This window comes from Pseudophryne corroboree, unplaced genomic scaffold, assembly GCF_028390025.1.
Source record: "Pseudophryne corroboree isolate aPseCor3 unplaced genomic scaffold, aPseCor3.hap2 scaffold_567, whole genome shotgun sequence".
Taxonomy (NCBI): domain Eukaryota; kingdom Metazoa; phylum Chordata; class Amphibia; order Anura; family Myobatrachidae; genus Pseudophryne; species Pseudophryne corroboree.
The window spans coordinates 189,572-206,014 of NW_026970166.1; the positions used below are offsets into that span (position 1 = coordinate 189,572).

Here is a 16,443-nt window from a genome sequence, read left to right on the forward strand (position 1 = left end):
TCTAGCCTTGTTCTTCTTTCGAGAGTTCCCTTGTGCTGCCTCAGTTGGATCTCCTTCACTTGACAGGGGGGTGCCCGAGCAGCGACCCTCCCCCAGCTCTAGCCCAACTTCTACTTACCTGCCAGGTGAGATACTATAATCATGAAGGTGCTTCTCCCAGGGCAAGGCTCACCCATTGCACTCTGGATTTGCTGCCCCTGCGATTTCCCCAAATGTGGGAAACTTGACTGCATAATTTGTGTTTCCCCTGGTCGGCTCTCGTATAATTCAGATCTCTTTGTCTCAGGTCTCTCTCCAGCCTAGTTTGCTGTCTGTTTCCACTTCTCTTTTCTTAAGCCGCTCCATTCTATGGCCTTGCGCACTATCCTTACTTCTCCCCGTCTGCTTACTTTGTGCCTTCCAATGCACAATGCAAACTACAGGTAGTGCTGCAGGGCCCACACCCTTTTACTTGCTTTACAGAGCAGCTCTGGAGCTGTTACAGTGCCCAGCTGCTGCAAGAAATCAGCTTGAATGCTTCAGGGGCTGGGGCATAGCCAACATGAGCCCCACACCGAAGGAGGGTGGAGGTGTTTAATGCGAACTAGGGGTCATCCAAGCGCCCGCAAAAGGCAGCCATGCCCTGCACACCCCTTTTTTATTTTCATATGCAGACGAGGGTTGAATCCAACTTTGACCCACTGCTTGGATGACATCACCATATGCAAATCCGTCTGCTGCAGGCCTTCCCCCAGGAATGCTTGCACTAGTAGTTGCATTTGGTTTGTTGTTTGGGGGTGCTTCAGTATTAGGCAGCCTTCTGCCCTCCCATGTTCATCTGAAAATATGTGTTCTCCCTGCAGTTGTTGTCCCCAGATGAGAGTTCCCTTGTGCTGCCTCAGTTGAATCTCCTTTACTTGACAGAGATGTGCCTGAGCAGCGGCCCTCCCCAGCCCTATCCCAAATCATACTTATTTTGCATAGGAGATACCATGGTCATGAAGATTGTTCTCCCAGGGTGAGGTTCATTCATTGCACTCTGGGTATGCTGACCCCTGTGATTTCCCCAAATGTGGGAAACTCGACTGCATTATTTGTGGTAGTGGGGGACTGTGTTTGTGCTTTCCTCTGGTCAGCTCTGGTAAAAGTCAGATTTCTTTGTCTCAGATCTTCCTCTAGCCTTGTTCTTCTTTCGAGAGTTCCCTTGTGCTGCCTCAGTTGGATCTCCTTCACTTGACAGGGGGTGCCCGAGCAGCAATCCTCCACAGCTCTAGCCCAACTCCTACTTACCTGCCAGGTGAGATACTATGATCTTCACTGTTAGGGCAATCAGGATGTGGAATTCCCTGCCAGGGAAGGTGGTAATGGCGGACTCTGTAATTGGATTTAAAAAAGGAATGGATACATTTCTGAATGAAAAAGCTATCCAAGGTTATAATACTTAAAATATCAACATGGTTAATCCGGGGGTAACATGAGTTATAGTAGCTAACTAGTCATAAAACATTATTCAGCAAGTATGTAGAATCATCACAACTTAAAACAGGTTGAACACGATGGGCAATTTGCCTCTATTCAACCTCAAAAACTATGTTACCATATGTTACTATATTACTATGTTACTGTAGTATACAGAACACCACAATGTAATGAGCAGTGATAGTGAGCACTGATGAGGATACTAGAACTGACACTGAGCAGCAAGATGCAGCACTGGACTATTAGTAATGTACTGTAGTATGCTGAGCACCACAATGCAGCACAAGACAATGAGCAGTGATACTGAGCACTGATGAGGATACTACTGAGAACTGACACTGAGCAGGAGAGACACACTACTAGTATTACTGAGCAGCAATAAGTAACCACTGATACTGAGCACTGATATTGAGATTTCCACTGAGAGAACATAGCCACGTCCTCTCCGCTCTCTCTTCAATGCACGAGTAAAAATGGCGGCAACGCGCAGCTCTTTATATGGAATCCGAATCTCGCGAGAATCCGACAGCGGGATGATGACATTTTCCCTTGTTCAGGTTTTCCGAGTCAGGCGGGAACAACCGAGCCTGCCTCGGACCAGTGTAAACCACGTGGAGTTCGTCGGGAATTCGGTTCTCGGAGAACCGAACCCGCTCCTCTATATATACTATATTACTATGTTACTGTAGTATACAGAACACCACAATGCAATGAGCAGTGATAGTGAGCACTGATGAGGATACTAGAACTGACACTGAGCAGCAAGATGCAGCACTGGACTATTAGTAATGTACTGTAGTATGCTGAGCACCACAATGCAGCACAAGACAATGAGCAGTGATACTGAGCACTGATGAGGATACTACTGAGAACTGACACTGAGCAGGAGAGACACACTACTAGTATTACTGAGCAGCAATAAGTAACCACTGATACTGAGCACTGATATTGAGATTTCCACTGAGAGAACATAGCCACGTCCTCTCCGCTCTCTCTTCAATGCACGAGTAAAAATGGCAGCAACGCGCAGCTCTTTATATGGAATCCGAATCTCACGAGAATCTGACAGCGGGATGATGACATTTTCCCTTGTTCAGGTTTTCCGAGTCAGGCAGGAACAACCGAGCCTGCCTCGGACCAATGTAAACCACGTGGAGTTCGTGGGGAATTCGGTTCTCGGAGAACCGAACCCGCTCCTCTCTACCTTATACCCATCAATTGTTTTTATTTTCAATCTAAGCCCCTGCAGTTTTCTGTAAGCATCTGCTTCGCTATGATGATCAACAAGTCACAAGGGCAAACACTCAGGGCTTGAGGCGTAGATCTTAGGACCAGCTGCTACAAGCATGGCAGAGGTGTCACTATCACTGGTGACACCCAGAGAGGTGGCGAGGGAGATTGTAATGCAGTGCGCGCAGATAAACAGCGCAATGGTAAAAAGGAGGCATGGTTTCATAGGTAGGGGCGTGGCCTGGTGGCCTGAATCTACATTTTGTTGCTCCGGGTGTCCCGGGGGTTGGGGGCTGCACCCGGGGACTAGTGTGTGAGCGGTGCTGGCTCCTGCACAGTGACAGGGCATGGCCACCCAGCATGACGCCTCCCTTCTTGACCATGCTGTAATTGCAGTCGCACTGCAGTTCAGCGTGATCATAAAAAATGGTGTAGGCTCCTGCTGGTGCAGACTGTAGAGAAAAGCTGCTGTGACCACGCCCCCTGTGTCTCCTCCGTTGCAGACCCCATTTTGAAGCCTTGCCCCCGGACTAAGAGAAAAGAATGCCCTTGCGCACTATCCTGACTTCTCCTCCCGTCTGCTTAATTTGTGCCTTCCAACGCACAATGCGAACAAGAGGTGGTGCTGCAGGGCCCACACCCTTTTACTTGCCTTACAGAACAGCTCTGGAGCTGTTACAGTGCCCAGCTGCTGCAAGAAATCAGCTTGAATGCATCAGGGGATGGGGCATGGCCAACATGAGCCCCACACCAAAGGAGGGTGGAGGTGTTTAATGCGAACTAGGGGTCATCCAAGCACTGCAAAAGGCCGCCATGCCCTGCATGCCCCTTTTCTCTTTTCATATGCAGATGAGGGTTCCAGTCAACTTTGGCCCACTGCTTGGATTTACATCACCGTATGCAAATCCGTCTGCTGCAGACCTTCCCCCAGGAGTGCTTGTACTAGTTGTTGCATATGGGCCCTCATTCCGAGTCGTTCGCTCTGTAAATTTCATCGCATCGCAGTGAAATTCTGCTTAGTACGCATGCGCAATATTCGCACTGCGACTGCGCCAAGTAATTTTACAATGAAGAAAGTATTTTTACTCACGGCTTTTTCTTCGCTCCGGCGATCGTAATGTGATTGACAGGAAATGGGTGTTACTGGGCGGAAACAGGCCGTTTTATGGGCGTGTGGGAAAAAACGCTACAGTTTCCGGAAAAAACGCAGGAGTGGCCGGAGAAACGGGGGAGTGTCTGGGCGAACTCTGGGAGTGTTTGTGACGTCAAACCAGGAACGACAAGCACTGAACTGATCGCAGATGCCGAGTAAGTCTGAAGCTACTCTGAAACTGCTAAGTAGTTTGTAATCGCAATATTGCGAATACATCGGTCGCAATTTTAAGAAGCTAAGATTCACTCCCAGTAGGCGGCGGCTTAGCGTGTGTAACTCTGCTAAAATCGCCTTGCGAGCGATCAACTCGGAATGAGGGCCATGGTTTGATATTTGATGGTGCTTCAGTATTAGGCTGCCTTCCGCCCTCCCATGTTCATCTGAAAAGATGTGGTCTCCCTGCAGTTGTTGTCCCAAGATGAGAGTTCCCTTGTGCTGCCTCAGTTGAATCTCCTTTACTTGACAGAGATGTGCCTGAGCAGCGGCCCTCACCAGCCCTATCCCAAATCATACTTATTTTGCATAGGAGATACCATGGTCATGAAGATTGTTCTCCCAGGGTGAGGTTCATTCATTGCATTCTGGGTATGCTGACCCCTGTGATTTTCCCAAATGTGGGAAACTCGACTGCATTATTTGTGGTAGTGGGGGACTGTGTTTGTGCTTTCCTCTGGTCAGCTCTGGTAAAAGTCAGATTTCTTTGTCTCAGATCTTCCTCTAGCCTTGTTCTTCTTTCGAGAGTTCCCTGGTGCTGCTTCAGTTGGATCTCCTTCACTTCACAGGGGGGAACCCGAGCAGCGACCCTCCCCAGCTCTAGCCCAACTCCTACTTACCTGCCAGGTGAGATACTATGATCATGAAGGTGCTTCTCCCAGGGCAAGGCTCAACCATTGCACTCTGGGTGTGCTGCTCTTGCGATTTCCCCAAATGTGGGAAACTTGACTGCATAATTTGTGTTTCCCCTCGTCGGCTCTCGTATAATTCAGATCTCTTTGTCTCAGGTCTCTCTCCAGCCTAGTTTGCTGTCTGTTTCCACTTCTCTTTTCTTGAGCCGCTCCCTTCTATGCCCTTGCGCACTATCCTGACTTCTCCCGTCTGCTTACTTCGTGCCTTCCAACGCACAATGCGAACTACAGGTAGTGCTGCAGGGCCCACACCCTTTTACTTGCCTTACAGAGTAGCTCTGGAGCAGTTACAGTGCCCAGCTGCTGCAAGAAATCAGCTTGAATGCTTCAGGGGCTGGGGCATAGCCAACATGAGCCCCACACCGAAGGAGGGAGGAGGTGTGTAATGCAAACTAGGGGTCATCCAAGCGCTGCAAAAGGCCGCCATGCCCTGCACGCCCCTTTTCTCTTTTCATATGCAGACGAGGGTTGAAGCCAACTTTGACCCACTGCTTGGATGACATCACCATATGCAAATCCATCTGCTGCAGGCCTTCCCCCAGGAATGCTTGCACTAGTTGTTGCATTTGGTTTGTTGTTTGGGGGTGCTTCAGTATTAGGCAGCCTTCTGCCCTCACATGTTCATCTGAAAATATGTGTTCTCCCTGCAGTTGTTGTCCCCAGATGAGAGTTCCCTTGTGCTGCCTCAGTTGAATCTCCTTTACTTGACAGAGATGTGCCTGAGAAGCGGCCCTCCCCAGCCCTATCCCAAATCATACTTATTTTGCATAGGCGATACCATGGTCATGAAGATTGTTCTCCCAGGGTGAGGTTCATTCATTGCATTCTGGGTATGCTGACCCCTGTAATTTCCCCAAATGTGGGAAACTCGACTGCATTATTTGTGGTAGTGGGGGACTGTGTTTGTGCTTTCCTCTGGCCAGCTCTGGAAAAAGTCAGATTTCTTTGTCTCAGATCTTCCTCTAGCCTTGTTCTTCTTTCGAGAGTTCCCTTGTGCTGCCTCAGTTGGATCTCTTTCACTTGACAGGGGGGTGCCCGAACAGCGACCCTCCCCAGCTCTAGCCCAACTCCTACTTACCTGCCAGGTGAGATACTATGATCATGAAGGTGCTTCTCCCAGGGCAAGGCTCACCCATTGCACTCTGGGTGTGCTGCCCCTGCGATTTCCCCAAATGTGGGAAACTTGACTGCATAATTTGTGTTTCCCTTGGTCGGCTCTCGTATAATTCAGATCTCTTTGTCTCAGGTCTCTCTCCAGCCTAGTTTGCTGTCTGTTTCCACTTCTCTTTTCTTCAGCCGCTCCCTTCTATACCCTTGTGCACTATCCTGACTTCTCCTCCCGTCTGCTTACTTTGTGCCTTCCAATGCACAATGCAAACTACAGGTAGTGCTGCAGGGCCCACACCCTTTTACTTGCCTTACAGAGCAGCTCTGGAGCTGTTACAGTGCCCAGCTGCTGCAAGAAATCAGCTTGAATGCTTCAGGGGATGGGGCATGGCCAACATGAGCCCCACACCAAAGGAGGGTGGAGGTGTTTAATGCGAACTAGGGGTCATCCAAGCACCGCAAAAGGCCGCCATGCCCTGCACGCCCCTTTTCTCTTTTCATATGCAGATGAGGGTTGAAGCCAACTTTGACCCACTGCTTGGATGACATCACCGTATGCAAATCCGTCTTCTGCAGAACTTCCCCCAGGAATGCTTGCACTAGTTGTTGCATTTGATTTGTTGTTTGGGGGTGCTTCAGTATTAGGCAGCCTTCTGCCCTCCCATGTTCATCTGAAAATATGTGTTCTCCCTGCAGTTGTTGTCCCCAGATGAGAGTTCCCTTGTGCTGCCTCAGTTAAATCTCCTTTACTTGACAGAGATGTGCATGAGCAGCGGCCCTCCCCAGCCCTATTCCAAATCATACTTATTTTGCATAGGAGATACCATGGTCATGAAGATTTTTCTCCCAGGGTGAGGTTCATTCATTGCATTTTGGGTATGCTGACCCCTGTGATTTCCCCAAATGTGGGAAACTCAGCTGCATTATTTGTGGTAGTGGGGGACTGTGTTTGTGCTTTCCTCTGGTCAGCTCTGGTAAAAGTCAGATTTCTTTGTCTCAGATTTTCCTCTAGCCTTGTTCTTCTTTCGAGAGTTCCCTTGTGCTGCCTTAGTTGGATCTCCTTCACTTTACAGGGGGGTACCCGAGCAGCGACCCTCCCCAGCTCTAGCCCAACTCCTACTTACCTGCCAGGTGAGATACTATGATCATGAAGGTGCTTCTCCCAGGGCAAGGCTAACCCATTGCACTCTGGGTGTGCTGCTCCTGCGATTTCCCCAAATGTGGGAAACTTGACTGTATAATTTGTGTTTCCCCTGGTCGGCTCTCGTATAATTCAGATCTCTTTGTCTCAGGTCTCTCTCCAGCCTAGTTTGCTGTCTGTTTCCACTTCTCTTTTCTTGAGCCGCTCCCTTCTATGCCCTTGCGCACTATCCTGACTTCTCCTCCTGTCTGCTTACTTTGTGCCTTCCAACGCACAATGCGAACTACAGGTAGTGCTGCAGGGCCCACACCCTTTTACTTGCCTTACAGAGCAGCTCTGGAGCTGTTACAGTGCCCAGCTGCTGCAAGAAATCAGCTTGAATGCTTCAGGGGCTGGGGCATAGCCAACATGAGCCCCACACCAAAGGAGGGTGGAGGTGTTTAATGCAAACTAGGGGTCAGCCAAGCGCCGCAAAAGGCCACCATGCCCTGCACGCCCCTTTTCTCTTTTCATATGCAGACGAGGGTTGAAGCCAACTTTGACCCACTGCTTGGATGACATCACCATATGCAAATCCATCTGCGGCAGGCCTTCCCCCAGGAATGCTTGCACTAGTTGTTGCATTTGGTTTGTTGTTTGGGGGTGCTTCAGTATTAGGCAGTCTTCTGCCCTCCCATGTTCATCTGAAAATATATGTTCTCCCTGCAGTTGTTGTCCCAAGATGAGAGTTCCCTTGTGCTGCCTCAGTTGAATCTCCTTTACTTGACAGAGATGTGCATGAGCAGCGGCCCTCCCCAGCCCTATTCCAAATCATACTTATTTTGCATAGGAGATACCATGGTCATGAAGATTTTTCTCCCAGGGTGAGGTTCATTCATTGCATTTTGGGTATGCTGACCCCTGTGATTTCCCCAAATGTGGGAAACTTGACTGCATTATTTGTGGTAGTGGGAGACTGTGTTTGTGCTTTCCTCTGGTCAGCTCTGGTAAAAGTCAGATTTCTTTGTCTCAGATCTTCCTCTAGCCTTGTTCTTCTTTCAAGAGTTCCCTGGTGCTGCCTCAGTTGGATCTCCTTCACTTCACAGGGGGGAACCCGAGCAGCGACCCTCCCCAGCTCTAGCCCAACTCCTACTTACCTGCCAGGTGAGATACTATGATCATGAAGGTGCTTCTCCCAGGGCAAGGCTCAACCATTGCACTCTGGGTGTGCTGCTCCTGCGATTTCCCCAAAATGTGGGAAACTTGACTGCATAATTTGTGTTTCCCCTCGTCGGCTCTCGTATAATTCAGATCTCTTTGTCTCAGGTCTCTCTCCAGCCTAGTTTGCTGTCTGTTTCCACTTCTCTTTTCTTGAGCCGCTCCCTTCTATGCCCTTGCGCACTATCCTGACTTCTCCCGTCTGCTTACTTCGTGCCTTCCAACGCACAATGCGAACTACAGGTAGTGCTGCAGGGTCCACACCCTTTTACTTGCCTTACAGAGTAGCTCTGGAGCAGTTACAGTGCCCAGCTGCTGCAAGAAATCAGCTTGAATGCTTCAGGGGCTGGGGCATAGCCAACATGAGCCCCACACCGAAGGAGGGTGGAGGTGTGTAATGCGAACTAGGGGTCATCCAAGGGCTGCAAAAGGCCGCCATGCCCTGCACGCCCCTTTTCTCTTTTCATATGCAGACGAGGGTTGAAGCCAACTTTGACCCACTGCTTGGATGACATCACCATATGCAAATCCATCTGCTGCAGGCCTTCCCCCAGGAATGCTTGCACTAGTTGTTGCATTTGGTTTGTTGTTTGGGGGTGCTTCAGTATTAGGCAGCCTTCTGCCCTCACATGTTCATCAGAAAATATGTGTTCTCCCTGCAGTTGTTGTCCCCAGATGAGAGTTCCCTTGTGCTGCCTCAGTTGAATCTCCTTTACTTGACAGAGATGTGCCTGAGCAGCGGCCCTCCCCAGCCCTATCCCAAATCATACTTATTTTGCATAGGCGATACCATGGTCATGAAGATTGTTCTCCCAAGGTGAGGTTCATTCATTGCATTCTGGGTATGCTGACCCCTGTGATTTCCCCAAATGTGGGAAACTCGACAGCATTATTTGTGGTAGTGGGGGACTGTGTTTGTGCTTTCCTCTGGTCAGCTCTGGAAAAAGTCAGATTTCTTTGTCTCAGATCTTCCTCTAGCCTTGTTCTTCTTTCGAGAGTTCCCTTGTGCTACCTCAGTTGGATCTCTTTCACTTGACAGGGGGGTGCCCGAACAGCGACCCTCCCCAGCTCTAGCCCAACTCCTACTTACCTGCCAGGTGAGATACTATGATTATGAAGGTGCTTCTCCCAGGGCAAGGCTCACCCATTGCACTCTGGGTGTGCTGCCCCTGCGATTTCCCCAAATGTGGGAAACTTGACTGCATAATTTGTGTTTCCCCTGGTCGGCTCTCGTATAATTCAGATCTCTTTGTCTCAGGTCTCTCTCCAGCCTAGTTTGCTGTCTGTTTCCACTTCTCTTTTCTTGAGCCGCTCCCTTCTATGCCCTTGCGCACTATCCTGACTTCTCCTCCTGTCTGCTTACTTTGTGCCTTCCAACGCACAATGCGATCTACAGGTAGTGCTGCAGGGCCCAGACCCTTTTACTTGCCTTACAGAGCAGCTCTGGAGCTGTTACAGTGCCCAGCTGCTGCAAGAAATCAGCTTGAATGCTTCAGGGGCTGGGGCATAGCCAACATGAGCCCCACACCAAAGGAGGGTGGAGGTGTTTAATGCAAACTAGGGGTCAGCCAAGCGCCGCAAAAGGCCACCATGCCCTGCACGCCCCTTTTCTCTTTTCATATGCAGACGAGGGTTGAAGCCAACTTTGACCCACTGCTTGGATGACATCACCATATGCAAATCCCTCTGCGGCAGGCCTTCCCCCAGGAATGCTTGCACTAGTTGTTGCATTTGGTTTGTTGTTTGGGGGTGCTTCAGTATTAGGCAGCCTTCTGCCATCCCATGTTCATCTGAAAATATATGTTCTCCCTGCAGTTGTTGTCCCAAGATGAGAGTTCCCTTGTGCTGCCTCAGTTGAATCTCCTTTACTTGACAGAGATGTGCATGAGCAGCGGCCCTCCCCAGCCCTATTCCAAATCATACTTATTTTGCATAGGAGATACCATGGTCATGAAGATTTTTCTCCCAGGGTGAGGTTCATTCATTGCATTTTGGGTATGCTGACCCCTGTGATTTCCCCAAATGTGGGAAACTTGACTGCATTATTTGTGGTAGTGGGAGACTGTGTTTGTGCTTTCCTCTGGTCAGCTCTGGTAAAAGTCAGATTTCTTTGTCTCAGATTTTCCTTTAGCCTTGTTCTTCTTTCGAGAGTTCCCTTGTGCTGCCTCAGTTGGATCTCCTTCACTTTACAGGGGGGTGCCCGAGCAGCGACCCTCCCCAGCTCTAGCCCAACTCCTACTTACCTGCCAGGTGAGATACTATGATTATGAAGGTGCTTCTCCCAGGGCAAGGCTCACCCATTGCACTCTGGGTGTGCTGCCCCTGCGATTTCCCCAAATGTGGGAAACTTGACTGCATAATTTGTGTTTCCCCTGGTCGGCTCTCGTATAATTCAGATCTCTTTGTCTCAGGTCTCTCTCCAGCCTAGTTTGCTGTCTGTTTCCACTTCTCTTTTCTTCAGCCGCTCCCTTCTATACCCTTGTGCACTATCCTGACTTCTCCTCCCGTCTGCTTACTTTGTGCCTTCCAATGCACAATGCAAACTACAGGTAGTGCTGCAGGGCCCACACCCTTTTACTTGCCTTACAGAGCAGCTCTGGAGCTGTTGCAGTGCCAAGCTGCTGCAAGAAATCAGCTTGAATGCTTCAGGGGCTGGGGCATAGCCAACATGAGCCCCACACCGAAGGAGGGTGGAGGTGTTTAATGCAAACTAGGGGTCAGACAAGCGCAGCAAAAGGCCACCATGCCCTGCACGCCCCTTTTCTGTTTTCATATGCAGACGAGGGTTGAAGCCAACTTTGACCCACTGCTTGGATGACATCACCATATGCAAATCCATCTGCGGCAGGCCTTCCCCCAGGAATGCTTGCACTAGTTGTTGCATTTGGTTTGTTGTTTGGGGGTGCTTCAGTATTAGGCAGCCTTCTGCCCTCCCATGTTCATCTGAAAATATGTGTTCTCCCTGCAGTTGTTGTCCCTAGATGAGAGTTCCCTTGTGCTGCCTCAGTTGAATCTCCTTAACTTGACAGAGATGTGCCTGAGCAGCGGCCCTCCCCAGCTCTATCCCAAATCATACTTATTTTGCATAGGAGATACCATGGTCATGAAGATTATTCTCCCAGGGTGAGGTTCATTCATTGCATTCTGGGTATGCTGACCCCTGTGATTTCCCCAAATGTGGGAAACTCGACTGCTTTATTTGTGGTAGTGGGGGACTGTGTTTGTGTTTTCCTCTGGTCAGCTCTGGTAAAAGTCAGATTTCTTTGTTTCAGAGCCTTGTTCTTCTTTTGAGAGTTCCCTTGTGCTGCCTCAGTTGGATCTCCTTCACTTGACAGGGGGGTGCCCGAGCAGAGACCCTCCCCAGCTCTAGCCCAACTCCTACTTACCTGCCAGGTGAGATACTATGATCATGAAGGTGCTTCTCCCAGGGCAAGGCTCACCCATTGCACTCTGGGTGTGCTGCCCCTGCGATTTCCCCAAATGTGGGAAACTTGACTGCATAATTTGTGTTTCCCCTGGTCGGCTCTCGTATAATTCAGATCTCTTTGTCTCAGGTCTCTCTCCAGCCTAGTTTGCTGTCTGTTTCCACTTCTCTTTTCTTCAGCCGCTCCCTTCTATGCCCTTGTGCACTATCCTGACTTCCCCGTCTGCTTACTTTGTGCCTTCCAACGCACAATGCAAACTACAGGTAGTGCTGCAGGGCCCACACCCTTTTACTTGCTTTACAGAGCAGCTCTGGAGCTGTTACAGTGCCCAGCTGCTGCAAGAAATCAGCTTGAATGCTTCAGGGGCTGGGGCATAGCCAACATGAGCCCCACACCGAAGGAGGGTGGAGGTGTTTAATGCGAACTAGGGGTCATCCAAGCGCCGCAAAAGGCAGCCATGCCCTGCACACCCCTTTTTTATTTTCATATGCAGACGAGGGTTGAAGCCAACTTTGACCCACTGCTTGGATGACATCACCATATGCAAATCCGTCTGCTGCAGGCCTTCCCCCAGGAATGCTTGCACTAGTAGTTGCATTTGGTTTGTTGTTTGGGGGTGCTTCAGTATTAGGCAGCCTTCTGCCCTCCCATGTTCATCTGAAAATATGTGTTCTCCCTGCAGTTGTTGTCCCCAGATGAGAGTTCCCTTGTGCTGCCTCAGTTGAATCTCCTTTACTTGACAGAGATGTGCCTGAGCAGCGGCCCTCCCCAGCCCTATCCCAAATCATACTTATTTTGCATAGGAGATACCATGGTCATGAAGATTGTTCTCCCAGGGTGAGGTTCATTCATTGCACTCTGGGTATGCTGACCCCTGTGATTTCCCCAAATGTGGGAAACTCGACTGCATTATTTGTGGTAGTGGGGGACTGTGTTTGTGCTTTCCTCTGGTCAGCTCTGGTAAAAGTCAGATTTCTTTGTCTCAGATCTTCCTCTAGCCTTGTTCTTCTTTCGAGAGTTCCCTTGTGCTGCCTCAGTTGGATCTCCTTCACTTGACAGGGGGTGCCCGAGCAGCAATCCTCCACAGCTCTAGCCCAACTCCTACTTACCTGCCAGGTGAGATACTATGATCTTCACTGTTAGGGCAATCAGGATGTGGAATTCCCTGCCAGGGAAGGTGGTAATGGCGGACTCTGTAATTGGATTTAAAAAAGGAATGGATACATTTCTGAATGAAAAAGCTATCCAAGGTTATAATACTTAAAATATCAACATGGTTAATCCGGGGGTAACATGAGTTATAGTAGCTAACTAGTCATAAAACATTATTCAGCAAGTATGTAGAATCATCACAACTTAAAACAGGTTGAACACGATGGGCAATTTGCCTCTATTCAACCTCAAAAACTATGTTACCATATGTTACTATATTACTATGTTACTGTAGTATACAGAACACCACAATGTAATGAGCAGTGATAGTGAGCACTGATGAGGATACTAGAACTGACACTGAGCAGCAAGATGCAGCACTGGACTATTAGTAATGTACTGTAGTATGCTGAGCACCACAATGCAGCACAAGACAATGAGCAGTGATACTGAGCACTGATGAGGATACTACTGAGAACTGACACTGAGCAGGAGAGACACACTACTAGTATTACTGAGCAGCAATAAGTAACCACTGATACTGAGCACTGATATTGAGATTTCCACTGAGAGAACATAGCCACGTCCTCTCCGCTCTCTCTTCAATGCACGAGTAAAAATGGCGGCAACGCGCAGCTCTTTATATGGAATCCGAATCTCGCGAGAATCCGACAGCGGGATGATGACATTTTCCCTTGTTCAGGTTTTCCGAGTCAGGCAGGAACAACCGAGCCTGCCTCGGACCAGTGTAAACCACGTGGAGTTCGTCGGGAATTCGGTTCTCGGAGAACCGAACCCGCTCCTCTATATATACTATATTACTATGTTACTGTAGTATACAGAACACCACAATGCAATGAGCAGTGATAGTGAGCACTGATGAGGATACTAGAACTGACACTGAGCAGCAAGATGCAGCACTGGACTATTAGTAATGTACTGTAGTATGCTGAGCACCACAATGCAGCACAAGACAATGAGCAGTGATACTGAGCACTGATGAGGATACTACTGAGAACTGACACTGAGCAGGAGAGACACACTACTAGTATTACTGAGCAGCAATAAGTAACCACTGATACTGAGCACTGATATTGAGATTTCCACTGAGAGAACATAGCCACGTCCTCTCCGCTCTCTCTTCAATGCACGAGTAAAAATGGCAGCAACGCGCAGCTCTTTATATGGAATCCGAATCTCACGAGAATCTGACAGCGGGATGATGACATTTTCCCTTGTTCAGGTTTTCCGAGTCAGGCAGGAACAACCGAGCCTGCCTCGGACCAATGTAAACCACGTGGAGTTCGTGGGGAATTCGGTTCTCGGAGAACCGAACCCGCTCCTCTCTACCTTATACCCATCAATTGTTTTTATTTTCAATCTAAGCCCCTGCAGTTTTCTGTAAGCATCTGCTTCGCTATGATGATCAACAAGTCACAAGGGCAAACACTCAGGGCTTGAGGCGTAGATCTTAGGACCAGCTGCTACAAGCATGGCAGAGGTGTCACTATCACTGGTGACACCCAGAGAGGTGGCGAGGGAGATTGTAATGCAGTGCGCGCAGATAAACAGCGCAATGGTAAAAAGGAGGCATGGTTTCATAGGTAGGGGCGTGGCCTGGTGGACTGAATCTACATTTTGTTGCTCCGGGTGTCCCGGGGGTTGGGGGCTGCACCCGGGGACTAGTGTGTGAGCGGTGCTGGCTCCTGCACAGTGACAGGGCATGGCCACCCAGCATGACGCCTCCCTTCTTGACCATGCTGTAATTGCAGTCGCACTGCAGTTCAGCGTGATCATAAAAAATGGTGTAGGCTCCTGCTGGTGCAGACTGTAGAGAAAAGCTGCTGTGACCACGCCCCCTGTGTCTCCTCCGTTGCAGACCCCATTTTGAAGCCTTGCCCCCGGACTAAGAGAAAAGAATGCCCTTGCGCACTATCCTGACTTCTCCTCCCGTCTGCTTAATTTGTGCCTTCCAACGCACAATGCGAACAACAGGTGGTGCTGCAGGGCCCACACACTTTTACTTGCCTTACAGAACAGCTCTGGAGCTGTTACAGTGCCCAGCTGCTGCAAGAAATCAGCTTGAATGCATCAGGGGATGGGGCATGGCCAACATGAGCCCCACACCAAAGGAGGGTGGGGGTGTTTAATGCGAACTAGGGGTCATCCAAGCACTGCAAAAGGCCGCCATGCCCTGCATGCCCCTTTTCTCTTTTCATATGCAGATGAGGGTTCCAGTCAACTTTGGCCCACTGCTTGGATTTACATCACCGTATGCAAATCCGTCTGCTGAAGACCTTCCCCCAGGAGTGCTTGTACTAGTTGTTGCATATGGGCCCTCATTCCGAGTCGTTCGCTCTGTAAATTTCATCGCATCGCAGTGAAATTCTGCTTAGTACGCATGCGCAATATTCGCACTGCGACTGCGCCAAGTAATTTTACAATGAAGAAAGTATTTTTACTCACGGATTTTTCTTCGCTCCGGCGATCGTAATGTGATTGACAGGAAATGGGTGTTACTGGGCGGAAACAGGCCGTTTTATGGGCGTGTGGGAAAAAACGCTACAGTTTCCGGAAAAAACGCAGGAGTGGCCGGAGAAACGGGGGAGTGTCTGGGCGAACTCTGGGAGTGTTTGTGACGTCAAACCAGGAACGACAAGCACTGAACTGATCGCAGATGCAGAGTAAGTCTGAAGCTACTCTGAAACTGCTAAGTAGTTTGTAATCGCAATATTGCGAATACATCGGTCGCAATTTTAAGAAGCTAAGATTCACTCCCAGTAGGCGGCGGCTTAGCGTGTGTAACTCTGCTAAAATCGCCTTGCGAGTTATCAACTCGGAATGAGGGCCATGGTTTGATATTTGATGGTGCTTCAGTATTAGGCAGCCTTCCGCCCTCCCATGTTCATCTGAAAAGATGTGGTCTCCCTGCAGTTGTTGTCCCCAGATGAGAGTTCCCTTGTGCTGCCTCAGTTGAATCTCCTTTACTTGACAGAGATGTGCCTGAGCAGCGGCCCTCACCAGCCCTATCCCAAATCATACTTATTTTGCATAGGAGATACCATGGTCATGAAGATTGTTCTCCCAGGGTTAGGTTCATTCATTGCATTCTGGGTATGCTGACCCCTGTGATTTTCCCAAATGTGGGAAACTCGACTGCATTATTTGTGGTAGTGGGGGACTGTGTTTGTGCTTTCCTCTGGTCAGCTCTGGTAAAAGTCAGATTTCTTTGTCTCAGATCTTCCTCTAGCCTTGTTCTTCTTTCGAGAGTTCCCTGGTGCTGCTTCAGTTGGATCTCCTTCACTTCACAGGGGGGAACCCGAGCAGCGACCCTCCCCAGCTCTAGCCCAACTCCTACTTACCTGCCAGGTGAGATACTATGATCATGAAGGTGCTTCTCCCAGGGCAAGGCTCAACCATTGCACTCTGGGTGTGCTGCTCCTGCGATTTCCCCAAATGTGGGAAACTTGACTGCATAATTTGTGTTTCCCCTCGTCGGCTCTCGTATAATTCAGATCTCTTTGTCTCAGGTCTCTCTCCAGCCTAGTTTGCTGTCTGTTTCCACTTCTCTTTTCTTGAGCCGCTCCCTTCTATGCCCTTGCGCACTATCCTGACTTCTCCCGTCTGCTTACTTCGTGCCTTCCAACGCACAATGCGAACTACAGGTAGTGCTGC

The 16,443-nt window shown here is 49.4% G+C and overlaps 16 non-coding genes and 3 pseudogenes across 16 annotated transcripts; all 19 read left to right on the forward strand.

Annotated features, from left to right (window-relative positions):
- Positions 1-110: 110 nt before the first annotated feature.
- Positions 111-273, forward strand: LOC135033118 (U1 spliceosomal RNA). Its single transcript, XR_010228539.1, has one exon. It is a non-coding gene; the product is annotated as a U1 spliceosomal RNA (small nuclear RNA).
- A 673-nt stretch (positions 274-946) lies between these two features.
- On the forward strand, positions 947-1,110 carry LOC135032978 (U1 spliceosomal RNA). The gene has a single exon (XR_010228424.1). It is a non-coding gene; the product is annotated as a U1 spliceosomal RNA (small nuclear RNA).
- A 3,240-nt stretch (positions 1,111-4,350) lies between these two features.
- Positions 4,351-4,514, forward strand: LOC135033163 (U1 spliceosomal RNA). Its single transcript, XR_010228574.1, has one exon. It is a non-coding gene; the product is annotated as a U1 spliceosomal RNA (small nuclear RNA).
- A 152-nt stretch (positions 4,515-4,666) lies between these two features.
- Positions 4,667-4,802, forward strand: LOC135033116 (U1 spliceosomal RNA; annotated as a pseudogene).
- Positions 4,803-5,500: 698 nt separating this feature from the next.
- Positions 5,501-5,664, forward strand: LOC135033006 (U1 spliceosomal RNA). Its single transcript, XR_010228451.1, has one exon. It is a non-coding gene; the product is annotated as a U1 spliceosomal RNA (small nuclear RNA).
- A 152-nt stretch (positions 5,665-5,816) lies between these two features.
- LOC135033061 (U1 spliceosomal RNA) lies at positions 5,817-5,979 on the forward strand. The gene has a single exon (XR_010228504.1). It is a non-coding gene; the product is annotated as a U1 spliceosomal RNA (small nuclear RNA).
- A 674-nt stretch (positions 5,980-6,653) lies between these two features.
- On the forward strand, positions 6,654-6,817 carry LOC135033180 (U1 spliceosomal RNA). Its single transcript, XR_010228590.1, has one exon. It is a non-coding gene; the product is annotated as a U1 spliceosomal RNA (small nuclear RNA).
- A 152-nt stretch (positions 6,818-6,969) lies between these two features.
- Positions 6,970-7,132, forward strand: LOC135033083 (U1 spliceosomal RNA). Its single transcript, XR_010228519.1, has one exon. It is a non-coding gene; the product is annotated as a U1 spliceosomal RNA (small nuclear RNA).
- Positions 7,133-7,806: 674 nt separating this feature from the next.
- On the forward strand, positions 7,807-7,970 carry LOC135033014 (U1 spliceosomal RNA). The gene has a single exon (XR_010228458.1). It is a non-coding gene; the product is annotated as a U1 spliceosomal RNA (small nuclear RNA).
- A 152-nt stretch (positions 7,971-8,122) lies between these two features.
- Positions 8,123-8,259, forward strand: LOC135033115 (U1 spliceosomal RNA; annotated as a pseudogene).
- A 698-nt stretch (positions 8,260-8,957) lies between these two features.
- On the forward strand, positions 8,958-9,121 carry LOC135033018 (U1 spliceosomal RNA). Its single transcript, XR_010228462.1, has one exon. It is a non-coding gene; the product is annotated as a U1 spliceosomal RNA (small nuclear RNA).
- Positions 9,122-9,273: 152 nt separating this feature from the next.
- On the forward strand, positions 9,274-9,436 carry LOC135033075 (U1 spliceosomal RNA). The gene has a single exon (XR_010228514.1). It is a non-coding gene; the product is annotated as a U1 spliceosomal RNA (small nuclear RNA).
- A 674-nt stretch (positions 9,437-10,110) lies between these two features.
- LOC135033015 (U1 spliceosomal RNA) lies at positions 10,111-10,274 on the forward strand. Its single transcript, XR_010228459.1, has one exon. It is a non-coding gene; the product is annotated as a U1 spliceosomal RNA (small nuclear RNA).
- Positions 10,275-10,426: 152 nt separating this feature from the next.
- On the forward strand, positions 10,427-10,589 carry LOC135033076 (U1 spliceosomal RNA). The gene has a single exon (XR_010228515.1). It is a non-coding gene; the product is annotated as a U1 spliceosomal RNA (small nuclear RNA).
- A 674-nt stretch (positions 10,590-11,263) lies between these two features.
- On the forward strand, positions 11,264-11,427 carry LOC135032999 (U1 spliceosomal RNA). Its single transcript, XR_010228444.1, has one exon. It is a non-coding gene; the product is annotated as a U1 spliceosomal RNA (small nuclear RNA).
- Positions 11,428-11,569: 142 nt separating this feature from the next.
- Positions 11,570-11,732, forward strand: LOC135033038 (U1 spliceosomal RNA). Its single transcript, XR_010228482.1, has one exon. It is a non-coding gene; the product is annotated as a U1 spliceosomal RNA (small nuclear RNA).
- A 670-nt stretch (positions 11,733-12,402) lies between these two features.
- On the forward strand, positions 12,403-12,566 carry LOC135033095 (U1 spliceosomal RNA). Its single transcript, XR_010228530.1, has one exon. It is a non-coding gene; the product is annotated as a U1 spliceosomal RNA (small nuclear RNA).
- A 3,240-nt stretch (positions 12,567-15,806) lies between these two features.
- LOC135032981 (U1 spliceosomal RNA) lies at positions 15,807-15,970 on the forward strand. Its single transcript, XR_010228427.1, has one exon. It is a non-coding gene; the product is annotated as a U1 spliceosomal RNA (small nuclear RNA).
- A 152-nt stretch (positions 15,971-16,122) lies between these two features.
- Positions 16,123-16,258, forward strand: LOC135033102 (U1 spliceosomal RNA; annotated as a pseudogene).
- Positions 16,259-16,443: the final 185 nt, after the last annotated feature.